This window comes from Schistocerca piceifrons, chromosome 3 (genome assembly GCF_021461385.2).
Source record: "Schistocerca piceifrons isolate TAMUIC-IGC-003096 chromosome 3, iqSchPice1.1, whole genome shotgun sequence".
Classification (NCBI taxonomy): Eukaryota; Metazoa; Arthropoda; class Insecta; order Orthoptera; family Acrididae; genus Schistocerca; species Schistocerca piceifrons.
The window spans coordinates 600901377-600927589 of record NC_060140.1 but is presented as its reverse complement, the minus strand read 5'-3'; the positions used below and the strand labels follow the sequence as shown (position 1 = coordinate 600927589).

The 26213-nt window shown below is 53.9% G+C and overlaps 6 non-coding genes across 6 annotated transcripts; all 6 read left to right on the top strand.

Annotated features, from left to right (window-relative positions):
• The first annotated feature begins 4422 nt into the window (after positions 1–4422).
• On the top strand, positions 4423–4629 carry LOC124790921. Its single transcript, XR_007016377.1, has one exon. It is a non-coding gene; the product is annotated as a small nucleolar RNA U3 (small nucleolar RNA).
• A 953-nt stretch (positions 4630–5582) lies between these two features.
• On the top strand, positions 5583–5701 carry LOC124791054. The gene has a single exon (XR_007016490.1). It is a non-coding gene; the product is annotated as a U5 spliceosomal RNA (small nuclear RNA).
• Positions 5702–8112: 2411 nt separating this feature from the next.
• Positions 8113–8319, top strand: LOC124790920. Its single transcript, XR_007016376.1, has one exon. It is a non-coding gene; the product is annotated as a small nucleolar RNA U3 (small nucleolar RNA).
• Positions 8320–16395: 8076 nt separating this feature from the next.
• Positions 16396–16514, top strand: LOC124791052. The gene has a single exon (XR_007016489.1). It is a non-coding gene; the product is annotated as a U5 spliceosomal RNA (small nuclear RNA).
• A 7977-nt stretch (positions 16515–24491) lies between these two features.
• LOC124790999 lies at positions 24492–24698 on the top strand. The gene has a single exon (XR_007016445.1). It is a non-coding gene; the product is annotated as a small nucleolar RNA U3 (small nucleolar RNA).
• A 953-nt stretch (positions 24699–25651) lies between these two features.
• LOC124791051 lies at positions 25652–25770 on the top strand. Its single transcript, XR_007016488.1, has one exon. It is a non-coding gene; the product is annotated as a U5 spliceosomal RNA (small nuclear RNA).
• Positions 25771–26213: the final 443 nt, after the last annotated feature.

Below are 26213 nucleotides of genomic sequence, written 5' to 3'. Positions count from 1 at the left end.
GAAGAGGAGACCGGAATGCCATACGCGGTCATATGCGCGTTCGAGGTCAAGAGAGAGGAAGATTGCGGAGCGACGGGAATTGAGCTGTTCGGAAAGGAGATGAGTGAGGTGAAGGAGAAGATCGTCAGAAGAGAAGGACGGCCGAAAGCCACACTGGGTAACGGGGAGGAGGCGGTGCTGGCGGAGATGCTGGTGGATGCGGCGGGTGAGGATAGATTCCAGGACCTTGCTGAAGACCGAGGTAAGGCTGATGGGACGGTAGGAGGAGACGGCGGACGGCGGTTTGCCAGGTTTGAGGAACATGAGGATACGGGAGGTTTTCCACAGGTCGGGGTAGTAACCGGTGGACAGGACTACATTGTAGAGCCTGGCCAGGGTGGAGAGAAAAGAGACAGGAGCTTCACGAAGGTGACGGTAGGTGACACGATCGTGACCAGGAGCGGTGTTGCGTTTGGTGCGGAGTGTATTGATGAGATCTTGTGTGGTGATGGGGGCATTAAGGTCCGTGTGTGGAATGTGGTCCAAGTACTGGAAACCAGGAGCGAGGGGAGGGACAGAGGTGTCAGTTCGATCGCGGATATCTGGGAAGAGGGAGTAATCGAACTGGGGATCATCAGGGATGGAAAACACATCGGACAGGTAGGAGGCAAAGTGATTGGCCTTACTAAGGGCGTCAGGGAAGGGGTGATCATCGTGGAGAAGAGGATAGTAGGGGGAGGGTTTAGTTCCGGTAAGGCGACGGAAAGCGGTCCAGAACTTGGACGAGTTTATAGGGAGGGTAGCAGTTAAACGGGTGCATGTCTGTCGCCAGTCCCGGCGTTTCTTGGCCGCGAGCAAATTTCGAATGTGTCGCTGTAGTTGCCGGTGGCGTCGTAGGGTGTCCGGGTCACGCGTGCGGAGGAAGGCACGGTAGAGACGACGGGATTCACGGAGGAGGAGGACGGCCTGTGGTGGTAAGGTAGGACGGTGGGGGTGGATGGCAACAGTAGGGACGTGGGCCTCCACGGCCTCAGACAAGGTCTGCTGGAGAAAGGAGGCGGCATGGGTGACATCATCGGGACGGCGGTAGGCGAGAGGGTGGCTATCGACCTGAGTGGAGAGGGTATCCCGGTAGGCATTCCAGTCGGCACGGGAATAGTCATGGATGTACTTAGGGGGAGGGTCATGACGAGGGTCGGGGCGGGGGCGACGGCCGTCTGAAACGGTGAGGAGGACAGGGAGATGGTCGCTACCAATAGGCTCCAGGACATCCACCGTAATGCGACCAAGGAGGTTGGGGGAGGAGAGGATAACATCGGGAGTGGAGTTGGATTCGGGACGAGTGTGCTGGGGGATGGGGATGAGGTCGCCTTGAAGGGAGGAGAGGAACCGATGCCACCGCCGTAACTGGGCAGCGGAGCGACTATGGATGTTGAGGTCAGCGGCGATCACATAGGAGGAGAAGGTACGGTCGATGTGGGAGAGGAAGTCGAAAGGAAGAGGGGCGTTGGGGCGGACATAGATGGTGGCACAGGTAATGGTAAGGCCGGGGAAGAAGAGACTAAGGATCAGGTGTTCGGTGGGGTCGGGAAGGAGAGGCTGGAGCCGAACGGGGATCTGGCGGTGGTGGCCAATGGCAACTCCGCCACGCGCAACTGGGAGGGGATTATCGGAGCGGTGGAGGAGATAGGGGGAGGTGTGGATGGAGTGGTGGGGTTGGAGGAAGGTTTCGTTGAGGAGGAAGGCATCCACACGGTGGGTAGCAAGGGTGTGCAGGAAGAGGTTCTTGTTGGCGGGAAGGGAGCGGATATTGTTGAAAAGGATACGATGCTGTCGCGCCATGATAAGGACTTATACGAGGGTGTCAAGGCGGGAGAAGGTGAAATGGGCCTGGTTATTGGAAAAGGTGGCGTACATTTTAAGGTGGAATATGGAACGGGCGGCGAGGGAGATCTGTTGGAGGGTGTGGGGGCGCTGAAAGGGATGGACGTTTTGGAGGACAATGGTGAGGAACCTGATGATGTCCTCAGCAGTGGGAGGGGGACGAAGGGAATTGCCAGGAGGGGTGGGGGCGTCCAGGGGACGGACAGGGACGGTGAGTTCAGGGGTGGTGGGAGGGGGCCGGGCTTTACACTTTTGGGAGTAGGTAGGGTGGGGGAGGCTGCAGGTATTACAGGAGGGAGGGGATTGGAGGTTGGGGCACTGCCGGAGGAAGTGCGCTTGGCGACAATGCGGGCATGTGGGGGCCTCGCGGCACTCGGCTGTTGTGTGTGCATTGTAGCGCAGACATCTCTGGCAGCGCAGGGATTGAGGGGGGGAACGGGAGGGGTCGACTTTGTACCGCTGATTGAAGAGGAGGGCACCCTCCTTCAGGAGACGGTCAATGGAGGGGGCGTCCTCAGAGAACACCCGCATAAGGCGGGTGGGGCCGGTCGCGTTAAAAATGCGGCGGACTGCCCGCACCTCCAGGGTGGGATGGGCCTTCAGCTCCGCCAACACCTCCTCCTCCGTGATCGACGGACTAAGCCGAGTGATCACGGCGGTGAGGGTCGGCGGGCGACGCGGGGGTTGGGGTTGGCGGGTAGGAGATGGGGAGGGAGCAGGGGTGAGGGAGGCGTTAGGGCCAAAACGGGTGATGGGGAGGCGGGAGAGGATGTCAGTATGGAGGGTTGGGCTGGGGGAGGAGATGAGAACGGAATCCCGTCTGGGAGTAAGGAGAGAGATGGGGGCGCCAGGGAAATGTTGGCGGAGGAGGAGGGAGAGATTCCGGGCCTCGAGGAATGAAGGATCGGGACGGGACAGGAGATATTTGTAGAGACCGGGTGGGGAGGAGGAGGAGGAGGAGGAGGGGGGAGCGGGGCCTGGGGGGGAGACGTCCATGGCATTTTGGGGTGGGGATGGCGGGCGGGGTGGAGCCTTTTTAGGAGCAGAGGAAGTGGAGGCGCCACTAGGGCGTTTGACAGCGGCAGATGGGCGGGTGGTGACAGGAGGGACGGGAACGATGGGGAGGTGGTGGGAAGGGACAGGTCCCGGCACGGACGCAGCAGGCGGCGCCGGAGATAGTGACTGTGACGGTGCAGGCGAATGTGGCAGTGATGGTGATGGTGACGATGATGACGGTGGTGGCGGTGATGGCGATGGCGATGGCGATGGGGAGAGCTGGGCGTGGGCAGTGGCCCGACGGGCCACCACCCTAGCCGGAGCTGCAGTGACAGGCTGGGGGAGTGGGGGGAAGGGATCAGAACGAGAGGAAGAGGCGGGAGACGGGGAGACAAAGAGCGAGGGCGAAGGGATAGAGAGGAGGGGAGGGATGGAAGGAGGGGGGTGGGATTGGGCACACCAAGTGATAGTGGTGGAGGCGGCGGAAGGGGACGTATACACGATGGCGGTGGTGGTAGTAGTGACGGTGGTGGTGGGGGCGGACATGACGACAAGAAGAAGAAAGAAAAACACAGCACTAAAAGGACAGGACACACACTGGGGGACGACGGACGGCGACGGCGACGGCGACGGCGACGGCGACGGCGAGAGGCAGGGACGCTGCTGCCGCGGACGGGGCCGGGGCGGCTGCGGCGGCTGCTGCTGCTGCTGCTGCTGCTGCTGCTGCTGCTGGCTGGACTGCTGCTGGCTGGACTGCTGCTGGCTGGACTGCTGCTGCCACCGGAGGGCGGGCGGGCTGGCTGGCTGGCTGGCTGGCTGGCTGGCTGGCTGGCTGGCTGGCTGGCTGCGGGACCACTGCTGCAGGCCAGGACCGGGAACTGCTGGCTGGCTGGCTGGCTGGCTGGCTGGCTGGCACCTGGAACCCCTAACACTTCGATTAGCGCGAAAAAGGCACAATCGAAGGGCGGTAACCTTGCGGTGTACCGCCGGAGATGCGAAAAGAGATACAGAGAGAAACACATTTGTTGCGAGTATTGTATATCAGCAGCTCCAAGGGCGGGTATCAAGTAAGACGCAAAGTGAAACGAAAGAGGAAGTATGCATGAAAGAGGCCAAATATCGACAAGAGTTCGCACTGTTAGAGTGAGGTGAATGAGCTAGTGCTGTGCGAAAATTTTCGAAGAGAGAGGCGGTTTTAAAGAAAGCACAAGAGTCCTATGAATGCCCTCTTGTGTGTTTCTCTTTCAGTGGCTATTTGGCATGTCTGCTTGCGCCATAGAATGCTACTGTATGTGCCCCAGGCCGCCATCTAGCGGCCGGAGGTGCAAGCGGTGTTTACATACAGTCTCGCCTGAGGCAATGGTCTCTCATTTCGGAACGCAAGAAGCACTGGTAGCGCACAAAATAGCTGAGTGAGATCATGGCGGCCAAGTAAGAGTAGAAGTTGGTTCTTTGCAGAATGTCCGAGCTTGTAAATCGCGAAATGTGAAGAGTGTGTCGTATTCTCGTAGGGCGTGTTGACGGTCTCGTGGCATAAGTAGCGAGCGGTGATAGCTTGCAAGCAAGATCATACTTCACAGGATCATTTCTGTAGTATGTCTTCAACTCTCTCTAGTTCAAAGCTGGAGTAGACGTAACCACGATGATGAGTGGTAGCACTTTCCCTGAGCGTGAGGCTTGCGATCGAGATTCATCGCATCTTGGTTGTAATCGATGATCGTTCACCACATTCTGAGGGATGTGGGAAGGGAATAGCGCTTTCCGAGTGGTGGTTTTTTTATATAGATTAGAAGCGTAAGTCATACCTTTGGTATCGGGACACGCGTCGTTGCAGAAATGTCGCTGCAGGTTGTGGAAGGACTTTGATTGCCACATGTCATGAAAGCTTTGTGGAAGTTTCTCGAGTGTCACGGGGACGAGCCATTTGATTTGGCCTGCTCCAAGTGCTAGGCTTGGATGACAACGACGTACTTTTGAGTTACAAGAATGAGTGAGCAACACAAGAAGAGTGCAATTGATGACCATAAAAAGCTGACACACAACACAGTCTTGATAATCACCACTAATGCATGATGTACGAAACATTTAGGAGGAGCACGTTTGGCTAGCAAACATGAATTGAGTGATTTGCAAGGCACTGTTATCTGCAAGAAGGAATGCATGAAATTGGCAAATGAATAAGACTGGTTCAAATACTATCGACAGAAATTTTATTTCTGTTGTCAACTAGTATTAATTAGATGTGTGGGAGTAGGGGGATATTTCCCTTGCACCATACATCTACATACACGTTGCGTCTGATGTGGCCTAGATTTGCGTACAAAGAACTGTCTAGTTGTCAGTTTTTTCAGTGAACGAGTGTGGTAGGGAGGAGAGAGATTAGTGTTAGATGCAGAGCAGTGCGGGCAGTTGTGTGTCGGACGTTGTATGTCGGACGGTGAGTCGCCGACAGGAATTAGGCGTGCTGCCATCTGTCGGCAGGTGAGGTAATGAAGCAGCTTGAATGGTGACAGAAATGATGGAAATAGTTAACTAAAGAGTAATAGCGACGACATTTGGCAGACACGTGTTTCAGCGTTGACAGTTAGTTTGGGGTGTGTGCTTGCATGACAGTGGAAGTCTGTTGACGGTAGAGAAGTAGACAAGACGGAAAGAATTTTCCGCGTTCTCGCGGAGAAGTAATAGAGAAGCAGCCATAAGTATTGAAGTGAGGGCGTTGATCGGCACTCTGGTTTCCCTTCAAAACGAATAAATCTTTCGCCTTTTACTAAAGATTTCCGTGGAGGGGAACATTAAATGAGTCTACAAGGTATTTTTCGTAGTGCTCGGCTATTGCTGAGCCATCATCACAAGTGAAAACGTAATGTAAGTAGCAAGAGGTAGATTGTGTTGTGTGAATGAAGGGCGTGGAGTAGCGGATGACGTTGGTTCAGGCAGATATTTGTTTTTTTAAAATTTGAAATTGTAATAGGCCGTGTCGTAGTATAATGAAACAAGTACATTTGCCCTGAAATGGCGTGCAGTGTGTTAGACGATTGTGTAAAGAGAGAGCTACAGGACTACCTGGAAACACTTGGTGAACCCTTGCCGTACCTCAGTTCTAGATGATTTGAGAGTGTTTACTTGCACTGCAGTTGCACAACAGCATATAAACTGATATTTGGAAGTGAATGATGAATGATAGGCTTTGTAAGAAATACTGGTATGTGATTAGTAGATTATGTTTTGAAACCCAAAATTATTTTTACCACAGAAGTTTGTGATTTGTAGGTATGATGTGAGTGAGCTTTGGGCCGAAGATGGTGGTTAGTTGGGCAGGATAAGTATTTAAATGGTTTTCAATAGAGTGGATATTAGTGACACTGGCTTGTTGCCATAATGTGTTTGTTCATAACAGTGTACTCAGTTGTGTAGAAGATTTAGGTGAGAAAGAGACAGTTGTTGAATATGACATAAATAGCTAGAAATGAAGTAAGTAGCAATTTCCTGCTAGGTGTAGTTTGGGTATGGTGTGTCTCAGTGAGAGAGAAATCTTGAAATTGAAGGGTTGTTCCTAGCTACAGTCTCGGAAACTATGTATCTGCTGTTGACTCCAATGTTTTCAAGATTACTTGTGTACAAAATTGGGCAGACTTTGCAGTTTCTTCTTCAGTAAATCAGTGGAAGGTGGTGCAGATAATGGTAAAAATGTTCAGTGCCTCCTGTGAGTTGTTGATGCTGCTTGTCTTTTAAGTAAAATTGATAGGGGCTCTTGATTGACCCAGCCATACACAGAGCTGGTGCATACTTGGCTTGAGAAGACTTTGGTCAGTAAATGATGAAATACCAACACAGTGCTCACAACAAAGCTCCTTTCCCTGCATTCTAGTTTCCCTCGGGTATAGAGTGACATGATATTGGCAGAGGATGTGCAGATAATCACTTTGATCAGGCTGTTTGTTTTTTTTAATGCTCTTTTACCAGAATCCATGCATAGTGATAACTGTGTTCTCTGGTGGAACACGATGAGAACATTGTGTGAAGTGCACGGAAGTAGCTATTTGAGTATGTATGAAAATGTGAGGTAACCACTGTTACTCCTAAATTTCTGTGGAATAAAGTTTTCTGTATGTGTGTGTGTTTGAAAATCCCAGAGGTTCAAGTTGGTAGTTTATATGTTGCAAGCGAAAAAAGCTTTTTAGTAAACTGAGGCACTAGCATTAGTTTCCTGTTCACTGTGACAAGGAAGCTAGTATAAAAAGTAGTTTGCGGTTTTGCTTGCAAAGAAGTGCTCATGGGATGAAAGCACTGCTTGGGATTATTCTGAGATGATGGGGGGATTGCTAAACATGTAGCATTTTAGTAAGGAGCTTGTCGGAGTAGTTGTATAGTTGTAAAATTATTTGTTATTTTATGAGAAATTTCTTTATTCATAGCACATGGGCCATCATAGTTGAAGCATACAGATTGGCATGGCATGCGTAGGTGTGTAAAATGTTCTGACAGTGATGTTCATAGAGACTTGTTGTGTACTTTGATTCTTCATCTGTTTAACAGTAGACATAAGAAATGTATTAGTGGAGCAAGTAGCTGTGAAATTACTGGTGTATGATTGATAGTATGGACGTGGCGCTGAATGGAAGTGTTTGTTCAGCTGTGGGTGTTTTCATAATTGCCATGTGAGGAAGAGCAATACTCGTGATAGGCGAAAAGAGATACAGAGAGAAACACATTTGTTGCGAGTATTGTATATCAGCAGCTCCAAGGGCGGGTATCAAGTAAGACGCAAAGTGAAACGAAAGAGGAAGTATGCATGAAAGAGGCCAAATATCGACAAGAGTTCGCACTGTTAGAGTGAGGTGAATGAGCTAGTGCTGTGCGAAAATTTTCGAAGAGAGAGGCGGTTTTAAAGAAAGCACAAGAGTCCTATGAATGCCCTCTTGTGTGTTTCTCTTTCAGTGGCTATTTGGCATGTCTGCTTGCGCCATAGAATGCTACTGTATGTGCCCCAGGCCGCCATCTAGCGGCCGGAGGTGCAAGCGGTGTTTACATACAGTCTCGCCTGAGGCAATGGTCTCTCATTTCGGAACGCAAGAAGCACTGGTAGCGCACAAAATAGCTGAGTGAGATCATGGCGGCCAAGTAAGAGTAGAAGTTGGTTCTTTGCAGAATGTCCGAGCTTGTAAATCGCGAAATGTGAAGAGTGTGTCGTATTCTCGTAGGGCGTGTTGACGGTCTCGTGGCATAAGTAGCGAGCGGTGATAGCTTGCAAGCAAGATCATACTTCACAGGATCATTTCTGTAGTATGTCTTCAACTCTCTCTAGTTCAAAGCTGGAGTAGACGTAACCACGATGATGAGTGGTAGCACTTTCCCTGAGCGTGAGGCTTGCGATCGAGATTCATCGCATCTTGGTTGTAATCGATGATCGTTCACCACATTCTGAGGGATGTGGGAAGGGAATAGCGCTTTCCGAGTGGTGGTTTTATTATATAGATTAGAAGCGTAAGTCATACCTTTGGTATCGGGACACGCGTCGTTGCAGAAATGTCGCTGCAGGTTGTGGAAGGACTTTGATTGCCACATGTCATGAAAGCTTTGTGGAAGTTTCTCGAGTGTCACGGGGACGAGCCATTTGATTTGGCCTGCTCCAAGTGCTAGGCTTGGATGACAACGACGTACTTTTGAGTTACAAGAATGAGTGAGCAACACAAGAAGAGTGCAATTGATGACCATAAAAAGCTGACACACAACACAGTCTTGATAATCACCACTAATGCATGATGTACGAAACATTTAGGAGGAGCACGTTTGGCTAGCAAACATGAATTGAGTGATTTGCAAGGCACTGTTATCTGCAAGAAGGAATGCATGAAATTGGCAAATGAATAAGACTGGTTCAAATACTATCGACAGAAATTTTATTTCTATTGTCAACTAGTATTAATTAGATGTGTGGGAGTAGGGGGATATTTCCCTTGCACCATACATCTACATACACGTTGCGTCTGATGTGGCCTAGATTTGCGTACAAAGAACTGTCTAGTTGTCAGTTTTTTCAGTGAACGAGTGTGGTAGGGAGGAGAGAGATTAGTGTTAGATGCAGAGCAGTGCGGGCAGTTGTGTGTCGGACGTTGTATGTCGGACGGTGAGTCGCCGACAGGAATTAGGCGTGCTGCCATCTGTCGGCAGGTGAGGTAATGAAGCAGCTTGAATGGTGACAGAAATGATGGAAATAGTTAACTAAAGAGTAATAGCGACGACATTTGGCAGACACGTGTTTCAGCGTTGACAGTTAGTTTGGGGTGTGTGCTTGCATGACAGTGGAAGTCTGTTGACGGTAGAGAAGTAGACAAGACGGAAAGAATTTTCCGCGTTCTCGCGGAGAAGTAATAGAGAAGCAGCCATAAGTATTGAAGTGAGGGCGTTGATCGGACGTTCGTCTGATCGGTTCCTTTCTCTCCCGCCGTCCTTCCTATGTCACCATCCATAACACCGATTCCTACACCTTTTTCCCCTCCGCCGGTGTGCCCCAAGGCTCCGTCCTCTCCCCCCTTCTGTACTTGTTGTACACGGCGGACATGCCGCCGCCGTCACCCCCCGTCCACCTTCTCCAGTTTGCCGATGACACCGCCTTCCTTGCCCTTGCCCCCACCCTGCGACGCTCCCAACACCTTCTCCAATCCCATCTTGACCGGTTCACCGCTTGGTGCAACCAGTGGTTGCTCAAGGTCAATCCTTCCAAAACCCAGGCGATCATTGTAGGCAAAACCACTCCCTCCTTCCGCCTCCTTGATTTCTATCTCACCGTTTATGGCCGTCCCATCGCTCTCACCCCCACCCTTAAGTACCTTGGCGTCACCCTCGACCGTCGCCTCTCCTGGACTCCCCATCTCCAGACCATCCAAGCCAAGGCACGTTCCCGACTCCGTCTCCTCAAGCTCCTTTCCGGCCGAATGTGGGGTCTGGACCCCTCCACCATCCTCCACACTTATAAGTCCCTCATCCGCCCTATCCTCTGTTACGCCCATCCCGCCTGGATCTCCGCCCCCCCTTCCTTTTATAAATCCCTCCAAATCCTTGAACGCCATGCTCTCCGCCTTGCCTATCGCATCCGTCTCCCTTCCCCCACGCGGATCCTGTATGACCTTATCCCCTTCCCCCACCTCCTCCTCTTCCTCGAAAGGATACGAATCCTATACACCTCCCGTAAACTCGATCCTCCTCACCCGCTAGTCTCCCCGATCCTCTCCCACCCCCGCCCGCTGCCACGCCTGTACTCCCACGTCCCACCCGGTCTCCATCTCTCCACCCTCCTTACCCTCTCCCAAGGTGGCTTCCGCCAGCTCCCCCTCCCTGATGATGCCCTCCTCCCCTCCATCTACCCCTCCTACCAACTTTGATCCTCCCACCCTCCTCCTGTGCTTGCTCCTCGGGGCACCCTCCCTCCCTTCTCTCCCTTTTCCCTCCCTCCTCCTTTTCTCGTCCCTCGTCCCCCGGGCCCCCCCCTCCCCTGTCCCTATCCTCCTGTCCCCGTCTCCTAAGCCATGGCATCCTCTTTTCCTCCCCTCTCCCCCTCCTCATCCCTGTTGCCCTCTTGGCAGGTCCCCGGACTCGCACACGCTCAGTGGACATTCGCGCGCCGGAGATCACCGCCATCAGTGTATCGTGTGTGCCGTCATGTTTAGTGTTCAGTGTTTACCGTCACACTCCATCGTTCACCAGTGCCATCGTCTCCTTCAGTGTTTGTGCGTCGTCTCAACAGTTTGCAGTGTGGCTTATCGTCGAGTGTGAACGGCTCCGTGTTTGTTTCTCTGTGTCTCCTGTTTTATTGCCCACCATTTTGTAACTTTTATGTTTTTCTCCTGTTTTTGCTGATTGTACCTTCTATGGCTGAAGAGCAGCGTAGTATGCTGCTGACAGCCTGCCTGCTGTCCAGGCTTTAAAATAACAATAAAGTAAAAAAAAAAAAAAAAGCGTTGATCGGCATCTCCGGCGGTACACCGCAAGGTTACCGCCCTTCGATTGTGCCTTTTTCGCGCTAATCGAAGTGTTAGGGGTTCCAGGTGCCAGCCAGCCAGCCAGCCAGCCAGCCAGCCAGCCAGCCAGCCAGCCAGCCAGCAGTTCCCGGTCCCGGCCTGCAGCAGTGGTCCCGCAGCCAGCCAGCCAGCCAGCCAGCCAGCCAGCCAGCCAGCCAGCCAGCCAGCCAGCCAGCCAGCCAGCCAGCCAGCCAGCCAGCCAGCCCGCCCGCCCTCCGGTGGCAGCAGCAGTCCAGCCAGCAGCAGTCCAGCCAGCAGCAGTCCAGCCAGCAGCAGTCCAGCCAGCAGCAGCAGCAGCAGCAGCAGCCGCCGCAGCCGCCCCGGCCCCGTCCGCGGCAGCAGCGTCCCTGCCTCTCGCCGTCGCCGTCGCCGTCGCCGTCGCCGTCGCCGTCGCCGTCGCCGTCGCCGTCGCCGTCGCCGTCGCCGTCGCCGTCGCCGTCGCCGTCGCCGTCGCCGTCGCCGTCCGTCGTCCCCCAGTGTGTGTCCTGTCCTTTTAGTGCTGTGTTTTTCTTTCTTCTTCTTGTCGTCATGTCCGCCCCCACCACCACCGTCACTACTACCACCACCGCCATCGTGTATACGTCCCCTTCCGCCGCCTCCACCACTATCACTTGGTGTGCCCAATCCCACCCCCCTCCTTCCATCCCTCCCCTCCTCTCTATCCCTTCGCCCTCGCTCTTTGTCTCCCCGTCTCCCGCCTCTTCCTCTCGTTCTGATCCCTTCCCCCCACTCCCCCAGCCTGTCACTGCAGCTCCGGCTAGGGTGGTGGCCCGTCGGGCCACTGCCCACGCCCAGCTCTCCCCATCGCCATCGCCATCGCCATCCCCGCCACCACCGTCATCATCGTCACCATCACCATCACTGCCACATTCGCCTGCACCGTCACAGTCACTATCTCCGGCGCCGCCTGCTGCGTCCGTGCCGGGACCTGTCCCTTCCCACCACCTCCCCATCGTTCCCGTCCCTCCTGTCACCACCCGCCCATCTGCCGCTGTCAAACGCCCTAGTGGCGCCTCCACTTCCTCTGCTCCTAAAAAGGCTCCACCCCGCCCGCCATCCCCACCCCAAAATGCCATGGACGTCTCCCCCCCAGGCCCCGCTCCCTCCTCCTCCTCCTCCTCCTCCTCCCCACCCGGTCTCTACAAATATCTCCTGTCCCGTCCCGATCCTTCATTCCTCGAGGCCCGGAATCTCTCCCTCCTCCTCCGCCAACATTTCCCTGGCGCCCCCATCTCTCTCCTTACTCCCAGACGGGATTCCGTTCTCATCTCCTCCCCCAGCCCAACCCTCCATACTGACATCCTCTCCCGCCTCCCCATCACCCGTTTTGGCCCTAACGCCTCCCTCACCCCTGCACCCTCCCCATCTCCTACCCGCCAACCCCAACCCCCGCGTCGCCCGCCGACCCTCACCGCCGTGATCACTCGGCTTAGTCCGTCGATCACGGAGGAGGAGGTGTTGTCGGAGCTGAAGGCCCATCCCACCCTGGAGGTGCGGGCAGTCCGCCGCATTTTTAACGCGACCGGCCCCACCCGCCTTATGCGGGTGTTCTCTGAGGACGCCCCCTCCATTGACCGTCTCCTGAAGGAGGGTGCCCTCCTCTTCAATCAGCGGTACAAAGTCGACCCCTCCCGTTCCCCCCCTCAATCCCTGCGCTGCCAGAGATGTCTGCGCTACAATGCACACACAACAGCCGAGTGCCGCGAGGCCCCCACATGCCCGCATTGTCGCCAAGCGCACTTCCTCCGGCAGTGCCCCAACCTCCAATCCCCTCCCTCCTGTAATACCTGCAGCCTCCCCCACCCTACCTACTCCCAAAAGTGTAAAGCCCGGCCCCCTCCCACCACCCCTGAACTCACCGTCCCTGTCCGTCCCCTGGACGCCCCCACCCCTCCTGGCAATTCCCTTCGTCCCCCTCCCACTGCTGAGGACATCATCAGGTTCCTCACCATTGTCCTCCAAAACGTCCATCCCTTTCAGCGCCCCCACACCCTCCAACAGATCTCCCTCGCCGCCCGTTCCATATTCCACCTTAAAATGTACGCCACCTTTTCCAATAACCAGGCCCATTTCACCTTCTCCCGCCTTGACACCCTCGTATAAGTCCTTATCATGGCGCGACAGCATCGTATCCTTTTCAACAATATCCGCTCCCTTCCCGCCAACAAGAACCTCTTCCTGCACACCCTTGCTACCCACCGTGTGGATGCCTTCCTCCTCAACGAAACCTTCCTCCAACCCCACCACTCCATCCACACCTCCCCCTATCTCCTCCACCGCTCCGATAATCCCCTCCCAGTTGCGCGTGGCGGAGTTGCCATTGGCCACCACCGCCAGATCCCCGTTCGGCTCCAGCCTCTCCTTCCCGACCCCACCGAACACCTGATCCTTAGTCTCTTCTTCCCCGGCCTTACCATTACCTGTGCCACCATCTATGTCCGCCCCAACGCCCCTCTTCCTTTCGACTTCCTCTCCCACATCGACCGTACCTTCTCCTCCTATGTGATCGCCGCTGACCTCAACATCCATAGTCGCTCCGCTGCCCAGTTACGGCGGTGGCATCGGTTCCTCTCCTCCCTTCAAGGCGACCTCATCCCCATACCCCAGCACACTCGTCCCGAATCCAACTCCACTCCCGATGTTATCCTCTCCTCCCCCAACCTCCTTGGTCGCATTACGGTGGATGTCCTGGAGCCTATTGGTAGCGACCATCTCCCTGTCCTCCTCACCGTTTCAGACGGCCGTCGCCCCCGCCCCGACCCTCGTCATGACCCTCCCCCTAAGTACATCCATGACTATTCCCGTGCCGACTGGAATGCCTACCGGGATACCCTCTCCACTCAGGTCGATAGCCACCCTCTCGCCTACCGCCGTCCCGATGATGTCACCCATGCCGCCTCCTTTCTCCAGCAGACCTTGTCTGAGGCCGTGGAGGCCCACGTCCCTACTGTTGCCATCCACCCCCACCGTCCTACCTTACCACCACAGGCCGTCCTCCTCCTCCGTGAATCCCGTCGTCTCTACCGTGCCTTCCTCCGCACGCGTGACCCGGACACCCTACGACGCCACCGGCAACTACAGCGACACATTCGAAATTTGCTCGCGGCCAAGAAACGCCGGGACTGGCGACAGACATGCACCCGTTTAACTGCTACCCTCCCTATAAACTCGTCCAAGTTCTGGACCGCTTTCCGTCGCCTTACCGGAACTAAACCCTCCCCCTACTATCCTCTTCTCCACGATGATCACCCCTTCCCTGACGCCCTTAGTAAGGCCAATCACTTTGCCTCCTACCTGTCCGATGTGTTTTCCATCCCTGATGATCCCCAGTTCGATTACTCCCTCTTCCCAGATATCCGCGATCGAACTGACACCTCTGTCCCTCCCCTCGCTCCTGGTTTCCAGTACTTGGACCACATTCCACACACGAACCTTAATGCCCCCATCACCACACAAGATCTCATCAATACACTCCGCACCAAACGCAACACCGCTCCTGGTCACGATCGTGTCACCTACCGTCACCTTCGTGAAGCTCCTGTCTCTTTTCTCTCCACCCTGGCCAGGCTCTACAATGTAGTCCTGTCCACCGGTTACTACCACGACCTGTGGAAAACCTCCCGTATCCTCATGTTCCTCAAACCTGGCAAACCGCCGTCCGCCGTCTCCTCCTACCGTCCCATCAGCCTTACCTCGGTCTTCAGCAAGGTCCTGGAATCTATCCTCACCCGCCGCATCCACCAGCATCTCCGCCAGCACCGCCTCCTCCCCGTTACCCAGTGTGGCTTTCGGCCGTCCTTCTCTTCTGACGATCTTCTCCTTCACCTCACTCATCTCCTTTCCGAACAGCTCAATTCCCGTCGCTCCGCAATCTTCCTCTCTCTTGACCTCGAACGCGCATATGACCGCGTATGGCATTCCGGTCTCCTCTTCAAGCTCCAAACCTTCGCCCTTCCCATTAACTACGTTCGTCTGATCGGTTCCTTTCTCTCCCGCCGTCCTTCCTATGTCACCATCCATAACACCGATTCCTACACCTTTTTCCCCTCCGCCGGTGTGCCCCAAGGCTCCGTCCTCTCCCCCCTTCTGTACTTGTTGTACACGGCGGACATGCCGCCGCCGTCGCCCCCCGTCCACCTTCTCCAGTTTGCCGATGACACCGCCTTCCTTGCCCTTGCCCCCACCCTGCGACGCTCCCAACACCTTCTCCAATCCCATCTTGACCGGTTCACCGCTTGGTGCAACCAGTGGTTGCTCAAGGTCAATCCTTCCAAAACCCAGGCGATCATTGTAGGCAAAACCACTCCCTCCTTCCGCCTCCTTGATTTCTATCTCACCATTTATGGCCGTCCCATCGCTCTCACCCCCACCCTTAAGTACCTTGGCGTCACCCTCGACCGTCGCCTCTCCTGGACTCCCCATCTCCAGACAATCCAAGCCAAGGCACGTTCCCGACTCCGTCTCCTCAAGCTCCTTTCCGGCCGAACGTGGGGTCTGGACCCCTCCACCATCCTCCACACCTATAAGTCCCTCATCCGCCCTATCCTCTGTTACGCCCATCCCGCCTGGATCTCCGCCCCCCCTTCCTTTTATAAATCCCTCCAAATCCTTGAACGCCATGCTCTCCGCCTTGCCTATCGCATCCGTCTCCCTTCCCCCACGCGGATCCTGTATGACCTTATCCCCTTCCCCCACCTCCTCCTCTTCCTCGAAAGGATACGCATCCTATACACCTCCCGTAAACTCGATCCTCCTCACCCGCTCGTCTCCCCGATCCTCTCCCACCCCCGCCCGCTGCCACGCCTGTACTCCCACGTCCCACCCGGTCTCCATCTCTCCACCCTCCTTACCCTCTCCCAAGGTGGCTTCCGCCAGCTCCCCCTCCCTGATGATGCCCTCCTCCCCTCCATCTACCCCTCCTACCAACTTTGATCCTCCCACCCTCCTCCTGTGCTTGCTCCTCGGGGCACCCTCCCTCCCTTCTCTCCCTTTTCCCTCCCTCCTCCTTTTCTCGTCCCTCGTCCCCCGGGCCCCCCCCTCCCCTGTCCCTATCCTCCTGTCCCCGTCTCCTAAGCCATGGCATCCTCTTTTCCTCCCCTCTCCCCCTCCTCATCCCTGTTGCCCTCTTGGCAGGTCCCCGGACTCGCACACGCTCAGTGGACATTCGCGCGCCGGAGATCACCGCCATCAGTGTATCGTGTGTGCCGTCATGTTTAGTGTTCAGTGTTTACCGTCACACTCCATCGTTCACCAGTGCCATCGTCTCCTTCAGTGTTTGTGCGTCGTCTCAACAGTTTGCAGTGTGGCTTATCGTCGAGTGTGAACGGCTCCGTGTTTGTTTCTCTGTGTCTCCTGTTTTATTGCCCACCGTTTTGTAACTTTTATGTTTTTCTCCTGTTTTTGCTAATTGTACCTTCTATGGCTGAAGAGCAGCGTAGTATGCTGCTGACAGCCTGCCTGCTGTACAGGCTTTAAAATAACAATAAAGTAAAAAAAAAAAAAAAAAAAACGTTGATCGGCACTCTGGTTTCCCTTCAAAACGAATAAATCTTTCGCCTTTTACTAAAGATTTCCGTGGAGGGGAACATTAAATGAGTCTACAAGGTATTTTTCGTAGTGCTCGGCTATTGCTGAGCCATCATCACAAGTGAAAACGTAATGTAAGTAGCAAGAGGTAGATTGTGTTGTGTGAATGAAAGGCGTGGAGTAGCGGATGACGTTGGTTCAGGCAGATATTTGTTTTTTTAAAATTTGAAATTGTAATAGGCCGTGTCGTAGTATAATGAAACAAGTACATTTGCCCTGAAATGGCGTGCAGTGTGTTAGACGATTGTGTAAAGAGAGAGCTACAGGACTACCTGGAAACACTTGGTGAACCCTTGCCGTACCTCAGTTCTAGATGATTTGAGAGTGTTTACTTGCACTGCAGTTGCACAACAGCATATAAACTGATATTTGGAAGTGAATGATGAATGATAGGCTTTGTAAGAAATACTGGTATGTGATTAGTAGATTATGTTTTGAAACCCAAAATTATTTTTACCACAGAAGTTTGTGATTTGTAGGTATGATGTGAGTGAGCTTTGGGCCGAAGATGGTGGTTAGTTGGGCAGGATAAGTATTTAAATTGTTTTCAATAGAGTGGATATTAGTGACACTGGCTTGTTGCCATAATGTGTTTGTTCATAACAGTGTACTCAGTTGTGTAGAAGATTTAGGTGAGAAAGAGACAGTTGTTGAATATGACATAAATAGCTAGAAATGAAGTAAGTAGCAGTTTCCTGCTAGGTGTAGTTTGGGTATGGTGTGTCTCAGTGAGAGAGAAATCTTGAAATTGAAGGGTTGTTCCTAGCTACAGTCTTGGAAACTATGTATCTGCTGTTGACTCCAATGTTTTCAAGATTACTTGTGTACAAAATTGGGCAGACTTTGCAGTTTCTTCTTCAGTAAATCAGTGGAAGGTGGTGCAGATAATGGTAAAAATGTTCAGTGCCTCCTGTGAGTTGTTGATGCTGCTTGTCTTTTAAGTAAAATTGATAGGGGCTCTTGATTGACCCAGCCATACACAGAGCTGGTGCATACTTGGCTTGAGAAGACTTTGGTCAGTAAATGATGAAATACCAACACAGTGCTCACAACAAAGCTCCTTTCCCTGCATTCTAGTTTCCCTCGGGTATAGAGTGACATGATATTGGCAGAGGATGTGCAGATAATCACTTTGATCAGGCTGTTTGTTTTTTTAATGCTCTTTTACCAGAATCCATGCATAGTGATAACTGTGTTCTCTGGTGGAACACGATGAGAACATTGTGTGAAGTGCACGGAAGTAGCTATTTGAGTATGTATGAAAATGTGAGGTAACCACTGTTACTCCTAAATTTCTGTGGAATAAAGTTTTCTGTATGTGTGTGTGTTTGAAAATCCCAGAGGTTCAAGTTGGTAGTTTATATGTTGCAAGCGAAAAAAGCTTTTTAGTAAACTGAGGCACTAGCATTAGTTTCCTGTTCACTGTGACAAGGAAGCTAGTATAAAAAGTAGTTTGCGGTTTTGCAAGCAAAGAAGTGCTCATGGGATGAAAGCACTGCTTGGGATTATTCTGAGATGATGGGGGGATTGCTAAACATGTAGCATTTTAGTAAGGAGCTTGTCGGAGTAGTTGTATAGTTGTAAAATTATTTGTTATTTTATGAGAAATTTCTTTATTCATAGCACATGGGCCATCATAGTTGAAGCATACAGATTGGCATGGCATGCGTAGGTGTGTAAAATGTCCTGACAGTGATGTTCATAGAGACTTGTTGTGTACTTTGATTCTTCATCTGTTTAACAGTAGACATAAGAAATGTATTAGTGGAGCAAGTAGCTGTGAAATTACTGGTGTATGATTGATAGTATGGACGTGGCGCTGAATGGAAGTGTTTGTTCAGCTGTGGGTGTTTTCATAATTGCCATGTGAGGAAGAGCAATACTCGTGATAGGCGAAAAGAGATACAGAGAGAAACACATTTGTTGCGAGTATTGTATATCAGCAGCTCCAAGGGCGGGTATCAAGTAAGACGCAAAGTGAAACGAAAGAGGAAGTATGCATGAAAGAGGCCAAATATCGACAAGAGTTCGCACTGTTAGAGTGAGGTGAATGAGCTAGTGCTGTGCGAAAATTTTCGAAGAGAGAGGCGGTTTTAAAGAAAGCACAAGAGTCCTATGAATGCCCTCTTGTGTGTTTCTCTTTCAGTGGCTATTTGGCATGTCTGCTTGCGCCATAGAATGCTACTGTATGTGCCCCAGGCCGCCATCTAGCGGCCGGAGGTGCAAGCGGTGTTTACATACAGTCTCGCCTGAGGCAATGGTCTCTCATTTCGGAACGCAAGAAGCACTGGTAGCGCACAAAATAGCTGAGTGAGATCATGGCGGCCAAGTAAGAGTAGAAGTTGGTTCTTTGCAGAATGTCCGAGCTTGTAAATCGCGAAATGGGAAGAGTGTGTCGTATTCTCGTAGGGCGTGTTGACGGTCTCGTGGCATAAGTAGCGAGCGGTGATAGCTTGCAAGCATCTCCGGCGGTACACCGAAAGGTTACCGCCCTTCGATGGTGCAATCTTTCGCGCTAATCGAAGTGTTAGGGTTTACAGGTGCCAGCCAGCCAGCCAGCCCAGCCCAGCCCAGCAGCAGCAGCAGCAGCAGCAGCAGCAGCAGTTCCCGGTCCCGGCCTGCAGCAGTGGTCCCGCCGCCAGCCAGCCAGCCAGCCAGCCAGCCAGCCAGCCAGCCAGCCAGCCAGCCGGCCAGCCAGCCGGCCAGCCAGCCAGCAGCCCTCCGGTGCCAGCAGCAGTCCCGCCAGCAGCAGTCCCGCCAGCAGCAGTCCAGGCAGCAGCAGCGGCAGCAGCAGCAGCAGCAGCAGCAGCAGCCGCAGCCGCCCCGGCCCCGTCCGCGGCAGCAGCGTTCCTGCCTCTCGCCGTCGCCGTTCGCCGTCGCCGTTCGCCGTCGCCGTTCGCCGTCGCCGTTCGCCATTCGCCGTTCGCCGTTCGCCGTCGCCGTCGCCGTCCGTCGTCCCCCAGTGTGTGTCCTGTCCTTTTAGTGCTGTGTTTTTTCTTTCTTCTCCTTGTCGTCATGTCTGCCCCCACCACCACCGTCACAACCACCACCACCGCCATCGTGTATACGTCCCCTTCCGCCGCCTCCACCACTATCACTTGGTGTGCCCAGTCCCACCCCCCTCCTTCCATCCCTCCCCTCCTCTCTATCCCTTCGCCCTCGCTTTTTGTCGCCCCCTCTCCCGCCTCTTCCTCTCGTTCTGATCCCTTCCCCCCCCCTCCCCCAGCCTGTCACTGCCGCTCCGGCTCGGGTGGTGGCCCGTCGGGCCACTGCCCACGCCCAGCTCTCCCCGTCGCCATCGCCGTCACCGCCGCCACCACCACCACCGCCATCTTCATCGACTTCACCGTCGCCGTCACTGCCACCTTCGCCTGCACCATCACAGTCATTATCTCCGGCGCCGCCTGCTGCATCCGTGCCGGGACCTGCCCCTTCCCACCACCTCCCCATTGTTCCCGTCCCTCTTGTCACCACCCGCCCATCTGCCGCTGTCAAACGCCCTAGTGCCGCCCCCACTCCCTCTGCTCATAAAAAGGCTCCACCCCGCCCCCCATCCCCACCCCAAAATGCCATGGACGTCTCCCCACCAGGCCCCGCTCCCTCCTCCTCCTCCTCCTCCTCCTCCTCCTCCCCACCCGGTCTCTACAAATATCTCCTGTCCCGTCCCGATCCTTCATTCCTCGAGGCCCGGAATCTCTCCCTCCTCCTCCGCCAACATTTCCCTGGCGCCCCCATCTCTCTCCTTACTCCCAGACGGGATTCCGTTCTCATCTCCTCCCCCAGCCCAACCCTCCATACTGACATCCTCTCCCGCCTCCCCATCACCCGTTTTGGCCCTAACGCCTCCCTCACCCCTGCTCCCTCCCCATCTCCTACCCGCCAACCCCAACCCCCGCGTCGCCCGCCGACCCTCACCGCCGTGATCACTCGGCTTAGTCCGTCGATCACGGAGGAGGAGGTGTTGGCGGAGCTGAAGGCCCATCCCACCCTGGAGGTGCGGGCAGTCCGCCGCATTTTTAACGCGACCGGCCCCACCCGCCTTATGCGGGTGTTCTCTGAGGACGCCCCCTCCATTGACCGTCTCCTGAAGGAGGGTGCCCTCCTCTTCAATCAGCGGTACAAAGTCGACCCCTCCCGTTCCCCCCCTCAATCCCTGCGCTGCCAGAGATGTCTGCGCTATAATGCACACACAACAGCCGAGTGCCGCGAGGCCCCCACATGCCCGCATTGTCGCCAAGCGCACTTCCTCCGGCAGTGCCCCAACCTCCAATCCCCTCCCTCCTGTAATACCTGCAGCCTCCCCCACCCTACCTACTCCCAAAAGTGTAAAGCCCGGCCCCCTCCCACCACCCCTGAACTCACCGTCCCTGTCCGTCCCCTGGACGCCCCCACCCCTCCTGGCAATTCCCTTCGTCCCCCTCCCACTGCTGAGGACATCATCAGGTTCCTCACCATTGTCCTCCAAAACGTCCATCCCTTTCAGCGCCCCCACACCCTCCAACAGATCTCCCTCGCCGCCCGTTCCATATTCCACCTTAAAATGTACGCCACCTATTCCAATAACCAGGCCCATTTCACCTTCTCCCGCCTTGACACCCTCGTCTAAATCCTTATCATGGCACGACAGCATCGTATCCTTTTCAACAATATCCGCTCCCTTCCCGCCAACAAGAACCTTTTCCTGCACACCCTTGCTACCCACCGTGTGGATGCCTTCCTCCTCAATGAAACCTTCCTCCAACCCCACCACTCCATCCACACCTCCCCCTATCTCCTCCACCGCTCCGATAATCCCCTCCCAGTTGCGCGTGGCGGAGTTGCCATTGGCCACCACCGCCAGATCCCCGTTCGGCTCCAACCTCTCCTTCCCGACCCCACCGAACACCTGATCCTTAGTCTCTTCCTCCCTGGCCTTACCATTACCTGCGCCACCATCTATGTCCGCCCTAACGCCCCTCTTCCCTTCGACTTCCTCTCCCACATTGACCGTACCTTCTCCTCCTACGTGATCGCCGCCGACCTCAACATCCATAGTCGTTCCGCCGCCCAGTTACGGCGGTGGCATCGGTTCCTCTCCTCCCTTCAAGGCGACCTCATTCCCATCCCCCAGCACACCCGTCCCGCATCCAACTCCACTCCTGATGTTATCCTCTCCTCCCCCAACCTCCTTGGCCGCATAACGGTGGATGTCCTGGAACCCATTGGTAGCGACCATCTCCCTGTCCTCCTCACCGTATCGGACGGTCGTCGCCCTCGCCCCGACCCTCGTACTGATCCTCCCCCTAAGTATGTCCACGATTATTCCCGAGCCGACTGGAATGCCTACCGGGATACCCTCTCCACCCAGGTCGATAGCCACCCTCTCACCTACCACCACCCTGACGATGTCACCCATGCCGCCTCCTTTCTCCAGCAGACCTTGTCTGAGGCCGTGGAGGCCCACGTTCCTACTGTCGCCATCCACCCCCACCGTCCTACCTTACCCCCGCAGGCCGTTCTCCTCCTCCGTGAATCCCGTCGTCTCTACCGTGCCTTCCTCCGCACGCGTGACCCGGACACACTACGACGCCACCGGCAACTCCAGCGACACGTTCGTAATTTGCTCGCGGCTAAGAAACGCCGGGACTGGCGACAGACATGCACCCGTTTGAATGAAACCCTACCAATCAACTCGTCCAAGTTCTGGTCGGCCTTCCGTCGCCTTACCGGAACTAAACCCTCCCCCTACTATCCTCTTCTCCACGATGATCACCCCTTCCCTGACGCCCTTAGTAAGGCCAATCACTTTGCCTCCTACCTCTCCGATGTTTTCTCCATCCCCGATGATCCTCAGTTCGATTACTCCCTCTTCCCGGATATCCGCGATCGAACTGACACCTCTGTCCCTCCCCTCGCTCCTGGTTTCCAGTACTTGGACAACATTACACACACGGAACTCAATACCCCTATCACTACACAGGATCTCATTGATACACTCCGCACAAAACGCAACACCGCTCCTGGTCACGATCGTGCCACCTACCGTCACCTTCGTGAAGCTCCTGTCTCTTTCCTCTCCACCCTGGCCAGGCTCTACAATGTAGTCCTGTCCACCGGTTACTACCCCGACCTGTGGAAAACCTCCCGCATCCTCATGTTCCTTAAACCTAGCAAACCGCCGTCCGCCGTCTCCTCTTACCGTCCTATCAGCCTTACCTCGGTCTTCAGCAAGGTCCTGGAATCTATCCTCACCCGCCGCATCCATCAGCATCTCCGCCAGCACCGCCTCCTTCCCGTCACCCAGTGTGGCTTTCGGCCATCCTTCTCTTCCGACGATCTTCTCCTTCACCTCACTCATCTCCTCTCCGAACAGCTTAATTCCCGTCGCTCCGCCATCTTCCTCTCCCTTGACCTCGAACGCGCTTATGACCGTGTCTGGCATTCCGGTCTCCTCTTCAAGCTCCAAACCTTCGCCCTTCCCATTAACTACGTTCGTCTGATCGGTTCCTTTCTCTCCCGCCGTCCTTCCTATGTCACCATCCATAACACCGATTCCTACACCTTTTTCCCCTCCGCCGGTGTGCCCCAAGGCTCCGTCCTCTCCCCCCTTCTGTACTTGTTGTACACGGCGGACATGCCGCCGCCGTCACCCCCCGTCCACCTTCTCCAGTTTGCCGATGACACCGCCTTCCTCGCCCTTGCCCCCACCCTGCGACGCTCCCAACACCTTCTCCAATCCCATCTTGACCGGTTCACCGCTTGGTGCAACCAGTGGTTGCTCAAGGTCAATCCTTCCAAAACCCAGGCGATCATTGTAGGCAAAACCACTCCCTCCTTCCGCCTCCTTGATTTCTATCTCACCGTTTATGGCCGTCCCATCGCTCTCACCCCCACCCTTAAGTACCTTGGCGTCACCCTCGACCGTCGCCTCTCCTGGACTCCCCATCTCCAGACAATCCAAGCCAAGGCACGTTCCCGACTCCGTCTCCTCAAGCTCCTTTCCGGCCGAACGTGGGGTCTGGACCCCTCCACCATCCTCCACACCTATAAGTCCCTCATCCGCCCTATCCTCTGTTACGCCCATCCCGCCTGGATCTCCGCCCCCCCTTCCTTTTATAAATCCCTCCAAATCCTTGAACGCCATGCTCTCCGCCTTGCCTATCGCATCCGTCTCCCTTCCCCCACGCGGATCCTATATGACCTTCTCCCCTTCCCCCGCCTCCTCCTCTTCCTCGAAAGGATACGAATCCTATACACCTCCCGTAAACTCGATCCTCCTCACCCGCTCGTCTCCCCGATCCTCTCCCACCCCCGCCCGCTGCCGCGCCTGTACTCCCACGTCCCACCCGGTCTCCATCTCTCCACCCTCCTTACCCTCTCCCAAGGTGGCTTCCGCCAGCTCCCCCTCCCTGATGATGTCCTCTTCCCCTGCATCTACCCCTCCTATCAACTTTGATCCTCCCCCCCCCTCCTGTGTCCTTTCCTTCAGGCACCCTCCCTCCCCCCCCTTTCCCTTCCCTTCTCTTTCCTTTCCCCCCTCCCTCCTACCCTCTCCTCCGGGCTTCCCTCCCCCTTCCTCCCTCCCCCTCTCTCCTTTGCCCATGGCATCTCTGCTCTCCCCTCTCCCATTTCCCCTTCCTCCTCCTCCACCTCCACTCTTGGCAGGTCCCCGGACTCGTACACGCTGAGTGGACATTCGCGCGCCGGAGATCATCGCCATCAGTGTCTCGTGAGTGCCGTCGTGTTTCGTGTTCAGTGTTCCCGTCATACTCCATCGTTCACCTGTGCCATCGCCATCTTCAGTGTTAGTGCGTCGTGACACCAGTTTGTAGTGCATTATCGTCGAGTGTGAACGGCTCCGTGTTTGTCTTTATGTGTCTACTGTTTTATTACCCACCGTTCTGTCACATTTGTGTATTCTTTCTGTTCTTTCTTTATCTCCTCTACGGCTGAAGAGCGGCGTACCATGCTGCTGACAGCCTGCCTGTTTGTACGGGTTTGAAAATAACAATAAAGAAAAAAAAAAAAAAAAAAAAAAAGCTTGCAAGCAAGATCATACTTCGCAGGATCATTTCTGTAGTATGTCTTCAACTCTCTCTAGTTCAAAGCTGGAGTAGACGTAACCACGATGATGAGTGGTAGCACTTTCCCTGAGCGTGAGGCTTGCGATCGAGATTCATCGCATCTTGGTTGTAATCGATGATCGTTTACCACATTCTGAGGGATGTGGGAAGGGAATAGCGCTTTCCGAGTGGTGGTTTTATTATATAGATTAGAAGCGTAAGTCATACCTTTGGTATCGGGACACGCGTCGTTGCAGAAATGTCGCTGCAGGTTGTGGAAGGACTTTGATTGCCACATGTCATGAAAGCCTTGTGGAAGTTTCTCGAGTGTCACGGGGACGAGCCATTTGATTTGGCCTGCTCCAAGTGCTAGGCTTGGATGACAACGACGTACTTTTGAGTTACAAGAATGAGTGAGCAACACAAGAAGAGTGCAATTGATGACCATAAAAAGCTGACACACAACACAGTCTTGATAATCACCACTAATGCATGATGTACGAAACATTTAGGAGGAGCACGTTTGGCTAGCAAACATGAATTGAGTGATCTGCAAGGCACTGTTATCTGCAAGAAGGAATGCATGAAATTGGCAAATGAATAAGACTGGTTCAAATACTATCGACAGAAATTTTATTTCTGTTGTCAACTAGTATTAATTAGATGTGTGGGAGTAGGGGGATATTTCCCTTGCACCATACATCTACATACACGTTGCGTCGGATGTGGCCTAGATTTGCGTACAAAGAACTGTCTAGTTGTCAGTTTTTTCAGTGAACGAGTGTGGTAGGGAGGAGAGAGATTAGTGTTAGATGCAGAGCAGTGCGGGCAGTTGTGTGTCGGACGTTGTATGTCGGACGGTGAGTCGCCGACAGGAATTAGGCGTGCTGCCATCTGTCGGCAGGTGAGGTAATGAAGCAGCTTGAATGGTGACAGAAATGATGGAAATAGTTAACTAAAGAGTAATAGCGACGACATTTGGCAGACACGTGTTTCAGCGTTGACAGTTAGTTTGGGGTGTGTGCTTGCATGACAGTGGAAGTCTGTTGACGGTAGAGAAGTAGACAAGACGGAAAGAATTTTCCGCGTTCTCGCGGAGAAGTAATAGAGAAGCAGCCATAAGTATTGAAGTGAGGGCGTTGATCGGCACTCTGGTTTCCCTTCAAAACGAATAAATCTTTCGCCTTTTACTAAAGATTTCCGTGGAGGGGAACATTAAATGAGTCTATAACGTATCTTTCGTAGTGCTCGGCTATTGCTGAGCCATCATCACAAGTGAAAACGTAATGTAAGTAACAAGAGGTAGATTGTGTTGTGTGAATGAAGGGCGTGGAGTAGCGGATGACGTTGGATCAGGCAGATATTTGTTTTTTTAAAATTTGAAATTGTAATAGGCCGTGTCGTAGTATAATGAAACAAGTACATTTGCCCTGAAATGGCGTGCAGTGTGTTAGACGATTGTGTAGAGAGAGAGAGAGAGAGAGAGAGAGAGAGAGAGAGAGCGAGCTACAGGACTACCTGGAAACACTTGGTGAACCCTTTCCGTACCTCAGTTCTAGATGATTTGAGACTGTTTACTTGCACTGCAGTTGCACAACAGCATATAAACTGATATTTGGAAGTGAATGATGAATGATAGGCTTTGTAAGAAATACTGGTATGTGATTAGTAGATTATGTTTTGAAACCCAAAATTATTTTTACCACAG